Consider the following 9,608-nt stretch of genomic DNA (forward strand, 5'->3'; position numbering starts at 1 on the left):
GAACACTCTATTAAGCCAGTAAATAGGTGAATTTTTAATAGTATTACTTGAATGTTGTGATAGTACATATTTGCCTGAGTGAAAAGGAAAATCTCTTCTATACATGTAGAAGTATTTCCAACCTTTCATTTTCCAATGCTACCAGAGCTCCCAAATCTCCCTATATCACTCTTCATAGTTGCTTTAGAATATTAACAAAACTAAATACACATATGTCACTGTAAAAAAAATTTAATATAAACACAGTCCTCATTTATCTACATGGTTAGGTTCCAAAGATCAGGTCAACTTATGAAAATTGTCATTTTGTGAAAATGAAGGATGACCATATCAGACCACAAGATGGAGGATGAATACTTCCTTATGTAACTTCCAAATTACATCATTGCAAAACTGCCAAGTTTTATCAATACATAACTGCCAAAATTCATCATTACATCATTGCCAAACTACCGAGAATCATGGCCAGAAAAGCTGACGCATAACCTTTACCATTAAGGCCAGTTTTAGTATTGTCTCACACCTCAGCATTTGTTACTGCCAGACATATGTCATTAATATGCAAAATAGTCAGAAGACTTTTTTACTATTCTCATCAATGTGAAATGTTGAATAATGAGATAGTTGATAAGTAAGGAGCAGATGTAGACATTAAAAAAAGTTTTGAAAAAAACTATGCACTAACTAAAGTCTGAGAATCCTATAAACATATACTTGAATGGAGAGACTTTTCTTTGTTTTTGTTTTTTTTTTTCATACAAGAAGTTGATAATTACAGTTAAATCTTTAAAAGTATATGTAGTAATCACAGGGGAACCGCAGAGGTGGCTTTGGGAAGCTCCATTGTTCTGGAGCCCAGGAGCTGTGGGAGGAGCCAGCAGCCTCATGGTGCTAACCACAGAGCCACTACCCCACGTTGCAGGTCCCAGGACTGTCATCACCTTTGGATGTGGGGTACTTTACCTATCGTCCCCAGAAATAGCCCTGCCTGCCTACCCCAGACAACTTCATCTGTTCCCCATGCAGCCGCCACTGCCACCATGGAGGGAGAGGATGCCAGATACCTAAAAAAGAAAGTTAAAGGAGGAAGTATATTGATGTACATCCATCAGAAAAAGCACTCACTGTTCAATATGGAATGGAAGCTACCATTCTTTGAGAAATGTGTGATCCCATGTTGGGAGATCAAAAGGAATGCCAAAAAATCATTCCTCTTAAGACTCTCAATGCCAAAACAGATATAACTTCCCTGGCACACAAGGTAGTTGAAGAATGTTAACTCATTCATCTCTAAAAGCTGTTGTATCATCTACAAAACCACTGTGTTGCACTGTCAAGTAAAGAAAAATTGAGTAAACCTAAAGGATCCACCTCCTTTTGAAGGAATGGAGATTGATGAAGTTGTTAACATTAATGACATGGATGAATACATTGAATTACTGTATGAAGATATTCCTGATAAGGATTGGGGTTCTGCTTTGATCCTGCAGCTTGTTAGATATCCTGATAACTTGGAAGAACTACTATTGAATGAAACTGCCCTTGGTGCATTAGCAAGCATCCTGAGAGAAGAGTGGAAGGAAAGTGTTGAGTTAGCAACAAATATATTGTCCATCTTTTCTTTTTCTTTTCCAGCAATTCTCAGTTTCATGGACTTATCACCCATTATAAAATTAGAGCTCTGTATATGAATATCATTGATCATGAGTGCAAAAGATATGAGCTTTGGCAAGAACTTTCTAAGAAGAAGAAAGCCATTGATGAAGACCCTGAAAATCAAACCTTGAGAAAGAATTATGAAAAATCATTTTAAACATACCAGGGTCTTGTGGTAAAACAGGAACCGCTTTTATGAGTTGCTCTTTATTTACTTCAGAATCTTGCTGAAGTTACTTGTACAGAACTGAAGATGAGGGACAATTTGAGCTGCTAATTCTGTTTGTGTCATTCTTGCAGAAACTCAGCATTTTTATGGAGAATAAAAATGATATGAGTGAAATGGATATTGTTGAAAAACTGTTAAAAATGATACCTTGTGCACATGAAGATCTCCTGAATATCACCCTCTGACTTTTACTGAATCTGTCCTTTGACTCAAGAGTAAGAAATAAGATGGTGTAAATTGGACTGCTTCCCAAACTCACGGCACTTCTAGGAAATGAAAACTACAAACACATAGCAATGTGCATTCTTTACCACAGAAGCATAGATGACCTCTTTAAATCAATGTTTGCATACACTGACTGTATACCACGGTTAATGAAGATGTTCTTTGAATGTCTAGATGAACAAATTGACTTAGAACTCATTTCTTTTGCATTAATCTTCCTGCTAACAAGAGGAATGTATAGCTTATCCGTGAAGGAATTGAGCTTAAGATGTTGATAAAGACAGCTCTGAAAGTCAAGGATCCATTGCTGATGAAAATGATAAGGAACATTTCCCAGCACAGTGGACCTACTAAAAATTCATGTATTGATTATGTTGGAGACCTTGCAGCCTAGATCTCTAGTGATGAAGAGAAGGTTTTGATAGAATGTTTAGGAACTCTTGCAAATCTAACCAACCCAGACTTAGACTGGGAATTTGTTCTTAAGGAGTACAAGCTAGTTCCTTATCTCAAGGGTAACCTAAAACCAGATGCTGCAGAAGATGACCTTGTTTTAGAAGTGTTTATAATGATTCAAACTGTATCTATGGATGACTCTTGTGCTGCCTTGGTAGCCAAATCTGGGAAAATCCCTGCACTCATTGAATTGCTAAATGCTCAACAAGAACATGATGAATTTGTGTGTCAGATAACTTATGTCTTTTATCAGATGGTTTTCAACCAAGCTACAAGTCGTGATAATCAAGGAAACACAGGCTCCATCATATCCATAGACCTGATGAATGATAAAAACAACAAAATTCAAAAGGTCTGTGATAATACATTAGACATCATAGTGGAATATGATGAAGAATGGGCTAAGAAAATTCAGTGTAAAAAGTTTTGCTGGCATAACTGACAGTGGCTGGAGATGGTAGAGACTTGTCAGATGGGTAAAAGTGAATACTACTTATATGGTGATGATAGAATTGAGACATATATACATGAAGGAGATATTCTTGAAGGACCCGACCTTTCCTAAAACTCAGATGGATTAATTGCCTGTGAAAAAGCCTTAAGTCCAGATTTCCTAAATGATTTTGACCTTCAAAATGAAGATACAGTGGGGCAGCATTCTGGTCCTGGCAGCTTTGAAATAGATAGCTTTTGCCAATCTGTTGGCATTCTTGGATGCCCCACCACAGCTTACAGATTCCACCCTGATGAACCTTTCTACTTTGGCTCCATAGATAAAGTCACCCTTTTCACATGTACTCTTGGCTTAGAAGAAATCTGTGTGGTTGGGTTAACATTGAATCTTGGCTTAATAATGCATGTTGATGCTATTGTGGGTCTGTGTTTGTTTTCTTTTTCCATGATGTTAGCTTCAGGTTAACTCTAACCCCTTCTGTCTTGTGTTCAGTATGGTTGATGGTGACCCTGTTCACTCATCAAACCATATCTTCATGATGGACTACGTTTACCATGAGACTCAAAATTGAATGTTGAAAGCTACTAGTTGGAAAACAAACACTATATTATGTATATTTACTAATTTAATTTCTATTAAAAAGAAGCATAAAGCACACACAAAAAGTATATGTAGTAACATCATAAAAATGTGCTAGTGCTTCTTTCCTATCACCTCATTCTCCTGTTAGAGATAACTTAGTACTTATCCTCTAGAGTCTGTAGTGTTTCATGCCTCACCTAATAAAGAATCAGTTTTTACTACAGTATACAGACTCCTATCTTTTAAAAAATAACCAAGACAGTTTCACTAACTCCATCATCTATATCCTTATTCAAACTGTTGTATGAGTTTTATTTAGCATTAAGTTCCTGGCAGTGTTCCTTGTTCACAATCTATTTATTTTGCATATGTCTACTCTGGCTTTGCATTTATCTCCTGACCCAGTCATCAAAAGAATCTGAATTTTTAACCTATTTCCCTGCTTCCTCATTATTTTTTTTTTTCCAATTCCATTTTTAGCATAATCAGTTAGCTGACTGGCCTCCTCCTAATAGGTTTGAAAAATCACTTTATTATTAATATGATTGTGATTCATATACCATGAATACTGTATGAATGTAAAATGAATTCTTGAACCCATTATACATGTAATTTGTTTTAAAGTTGAAAACTTCTTTTGGTGAGTCATCATATGGTGATTATATTTTACTTTGGCCATCAGTATTGAATAGTGATGCCTTTTGATTTTTCACCCTATATGAATAAAGAAAGAAAAGTATTTGAGTTTGGTAATATATAATTAAAAAATTATATGATGTTTCTCCAATTTAAACTATTCAATGTCCTTTTAATCATCTAATTTTAACATTTTGAATTAAAAACAAGAAAGAAAAAAAAATTATTTTATAGTTGCCAAAAATAAAATTAAGAAATGATCATCTTGGAAGATGTTGAATATATTTAGTTACTCTGGTTTTTGTTCCCCATCTATAATAATATCAGAACAATGTTTGGTTAATGCTTTCCCAGACATGTGGTTAAATTCAGTGGCTATGTAATTCTCTTGACCTTTTTTTCAAATACTGGAGATAACTTAGTCATATTCCGTTTCTCAGCTATAGTATTTCTTTTGAATGTTGTGAACTTTTTAAAAATGTCACTAAAATGTTAACTTTTTTTTTCACTTCACACATTTATGAGTTTTGACTATACTAGTATTGGTGCTAAAAAGTCTATTGCAAATATCTGTAACAAACTCTATAACTATTTTTCAACTTACAGGTAATCCTATTTCATACTTGAATGCATGATTTATGGCATTTAATAATCCATGATCTAGTCTTTTGAAGAAACATGAAGAAAAATCACCAATTTCCTTTTTTATTCATTAACTTAATGCCTTTATTTTAAGTAGCTCATTTTTATTCTAACATTTTTTACTATGTAATTTGTATATTATTTGAATGATTTTGTTAAATTCTAGGATGTCAATAGTATAACCGCAGAAACAATGGAAGAATCCCACAATAGAAAACTATGTTAGACTTATCCAAAAGGGAAAAAAAAAGAAAAACTTTCATGTAAAAGAACAAACATACTTAAAATCTTCAGAAATAAATATAAAAATATTATTTGGAAATACCACAGACAACTAATTATGTGGATCACTTATTATATGCCAAGCTCTCTTTTAAGCACTGGTGCTGTTGTTAGGAGCCATTCAGTTGATCTCAACTCATTGTGACCCCAGGTGATAGAGTACAACTGCCCCATAGGGTTTTCTAGGCTGAAATCTTTATGGGGTAGCTGTGGTGGCATAGTACCTAAGGCATTTGACTGCTAACCAGAGGGCTGGCAATTCAACCCACCAGCCACTCCTTGGAAAGAAGGTTGGGCAATCTACTTTCATAGTGATACCACCTTGGAAACTCAAGGAAGGGTTGCTATGAGTTGGACCTGACTCAATGGCAGTGAGTTTGGTTTTTGGTTTGGTAATCTTTATGGGAGCAGATCGCCAGGTCTTTACAGAAGCCAGTTGCCCGGTCTTTCTTCCAAGAACTGCCAACTTTTCAGTGAGCAGTTGAATGATTTACCTTTGTGCTACCAGGACTCCTTTTCTAAGAACTACTCATTCCTATTTATGGAAAAAGAAACTGGACATAGAAATACACCACATTCTCATAACTATTGAGAGTCAGTGCTTGCATCTAAAACTAGACACTATAGCTCAAGAGAACATGCTCTTAGCCACTCCACTAGGAGTTAAATATTGTTATTTTATTTATTAAGAATCAGATAACACTGTATAACAATCAAGTGTGCAAAAAATTTTGTTCAAAATGATACACAATGATAAGAAGTATAAGATAAAAAAGACAGTAGTATAAATCAGACCACTTAAAAAATTCAAACCCTGATTACTTCTGACTCAGTAATTCTATGTCTATTCATCAATATTAAGAGTGAAAAGCTGAAAACAATGTAAATTATATATGTTAAGTAAATATTAAAACAAAATATAGTATAACTACACAATGGCCTACGATGTAGCCCTAAAATATATTTTGGAAGAGTTTGAATAGTCTTGGAGGAATCTTTACATAGAATTACTTCAGGGCTTTGTGGCTAGAGTGTGAATGTGGCTGGGTAGGTAACAGACAAAATTCAAACCCTGTTATAGTTGCTGTTGTCAGGTACTATTGAGTCATTTATGACTAATAGCAACATGTGACAATGTAGAACTTCCCCAAAGTTTTTCTTGGCTTTAATCTTTAAGAAAGCAGATCATTAAGCCTTTCTCCCTAGGTCTGCATAAATCATAGGTTTGGATCCACTTTTTATTAACATTTAGTTTGATAATAAGTAGATATAAAGAATTATTAAAAATCCCCTTGAGTCATGAAAAAGCAAATATTAAACTCTTCTGTAAAACTGTGTTTTTTGGATTTAAAACAGATTTTCATTCTCTAACCCTTAAAAATTATTTAACAGTAAAAAATCAGAAAGCATTATGAAGGAGAATAATTACATGCAAATGATAGGAGAAGTGGCACACCCAAGAATGTTATATGATAAAACAATCTGATGAAAGACTATGAAGTACATATGAATTATATGATTAAACAAATGTAATAAAAGCTAGAATAAGAAATTTGGAAAGTGCCATACACACACACATACACATATGCAAAGAGTAGATAGATGAGGTCTACTTGATTTCAGCTATAATATGCAGAGACCTAGGGAATCATCATTTCTATCTTTACACCAAGAAAAACTGGAAAAACTGCAAATCGATGCCTTTGTTGGACATGTCGTAAAGCTGAGGTTGTACAGAAAACCATCACCCAACAACGTGGAGAGAAAGACACATTCATGTAAATATAGTGATTGAGGTCTGCGTACCTGGAGCAGAAGCCACTGAAGCCATAAACTGGTAGGAACATTACCAGGAAATTTTAGACAAATTGATGAAAGCTTAGTGTGGGCTAGCCTGAGAGTGAGAAAGCCCTGGGACTGTAGTTTATGGGGGCTCACACTTTTGAGGGTTTTCTCTTCAGTTATCTCACCAGAGTCTCCTGATAAAGATCTGAGAAAGATCCCCTAGTAGACCCAACCGGTGGAAGAGAATAGTAACTGTTGTGAAATATGTTCGGATCCTTTTCCATAACAAGGATCTATTCTTCAGGGAAAAGGACTTTTTCATTCTGAAATGTTATTCTAGCTGAAGAAAAATGACGCATAAATATATATATTTATATATTTATACAGGTGACTATTTCTAAGAGTGAGAGCTCTGGTAGCATAATGCCTAAGGCACTTGACTGCTAACCAGAGGCTGGCAGTTCAAACCCACAAGCCACTCCTCAGAAGGAAGATGGGGCAACCTACTTCTGTAGTGATACTGCCTTGGAAACCCAAGGAGGGGTCGCTATGAGTCGAGCCTGACTAGATGGCACATAATAATAACAACAATATTCCTAGGAGTTACAATCAACACCAATGGAGGCAGCAGCCAAGACATCAGATGACATATAGCACTGAGCAAGTCGGCTGCAAAGGACCTCTTTCAAGTGCTGAGGAGCAAAGATGTCTCCTTGAGGACTAAGGTGAGCCTGACAAAAGCCATGCTATTTTCAATCACCTCATATGCATGTGGGAGCTGGACAATGAATAAAGAAGACTGAAGAAGAATTGATGCTTTTGAGATGTGGTGCTGGCAAAGAATGCTGAAAGTATCATGGACTGCTAAAAGAACTAACAAATCTGTCCCGGAGGAAGTGTAGCTGGAGTGCTCCCTGGAAGCAAGAATGACCAGACTTTGTCTCACCTACTTTGGTCATGTTGTCAGAAGGGACCATTCCCTGGAGAAGGATGTCATGCTTGGTAAGGTGGAGGGTCGACGAAGGAGGGGAAGGACCTCAAGGAGATGGATGGACACAGTGGCTACCACGATAGGATCAAGTGTATCAGGGATCACGGAGCTGGCGTGGGACCAGGTGTTGTTTTGCTCTGCTGTGCATAAGGGTCACTATGAGTTGGAGACAACTCAATGGCACCTAACAACAACAACATTCATAAGAGTGCATAGTTTAAGGCAGATATAGTTATTTAACTATATTTAAATATAGTTTTTAGTTTAAAGTATAGTTAAAATATAGTTTAAATATAGTTTTAGTTATTTAACTATATTTAAGTGGGCATATGTGACCTTTGAGGACTGTTGTGACAATGCATTTAGCTTTCACGTAAGTATTCTGTGAAATAATCCAATTCGTCTACTATTTATTGCAAACTTGGTAATTACCACACATAGTGGAAGGACAAATAAGCATATAAAATATGCTCAATATTTTTTATTAGGGAAATGCAAATTAAAATAACAATGACATACCACAACAAAATTTTTCCAATTGCCAAAATCCAAAACAACTGACAATGTAAATTGCTGACAAGCAGTAAGATCAAAAGGAACTATCATTCATTGCTGGTGGATGTGCAACATGGTGTTTGGAAGACAATTTGGCCCTTTCTTACAAAGCTAGACACAGTCTTACCATATATCTACCAATTGTGTTCCTAGTTATTTACCCAACTGATTTGAAATTTATGTCCACACAAAAACTTTCATACAAATGTTTATATCAGCCTTATACATAATCACCAAAGACTGGAAGCAGCCAAGATGTCCTTCAATGGGTGAATGGGAAAACAAAATGTACATTCATACAATGGAGTACTATTCAGTGATAAAAAGGAAGGAAAAATAAGGCTACACAAAGACATGACTATGAAACATAATGTGATATCGTGGATGGGATCATAGAATAGTACCTGTGTAATCTCTGCATCTGCACTTGCATATTATATATTATATTTTGTACCTTGTTTTATTTTTTTATTGGTGAGGCAAACAGTCCTATTTTGTTTTTTATGTTTTATCTAGCTTACCAGTAGTTTTTGTCTGTTTTGTTCTATAGTACTTAGAACTATGCTCATATAAAGACTTGAGAGTAGTTTTTTTTTTTTTTAAATTCCAAGAACTTCAAGTGTTCATTACTTTTTAGAAAATTCTCAATTAATATATTTTTAAGTATCTCTTCTCTCTATTCTCTTTGTTTTCATTTTCTGGAGGTGCTAGGAAGTTTGTAATAAGTGGGGAAAAATAAAGCAGAGAAGGAGGCTATGAAATGACAGGTTTCGGGAACTATGTTGAAATCTGAAATAAGTCACATGGGAAGACCTTCCTGAGTGTAAGGAGAAGTAAAATATTGGGGCACACATATAGTAAGTGGGTAGATGTGGTGATGAGGGTTAATGGAATAAGAGAAAGTGGGACTTCTATCTACATATACTGTTGTTAATTCCCTACGTTGTTTTTAGTTGCTGTAGAGTCAATTCCAACTTACGGTGACCTCATGTTTAGAACTGCTCCTTAAGGCTTTCTTGGCTGTAATTTCAATAATGGAAGCAGATCACCTGGTCTCTTCCTCTGCAATATCACTGCATGGGTTCAAACTGCCAACCTTTAGGTTAGCATTTGAG

General features: G+C 35.5%; 1 pseudogene; it reads left to right on the forward strand.

Annotated features, from left to right (window-relative positions):
- Positions 1–1,040: 1,040 nt before the first annotated feature.
- LOC103201672 lies at positions 1,041–3,485 on the forward strand (annotated as a pseudogene).
- Positions 3,486–9,608: the final 6,123 nt, after the last annotated feature.

This window comes from Orycteropus afer, unplaced genomic scaffold (genome assembly GCF_000298275.1).
Source record: "Orycteropus afer afer isolate SDZICR_OR568_19922 unplaced genomic scaffold, OryAfe1.0 scaffold00159, whole genome shotgun sequence".
Lineage (NCBI taxonomy): Eukaryota > Metazoa > Chordata > Mammalia > Tubulidentata > Orycteropodidae > Orycteropus > Orycteropus afer.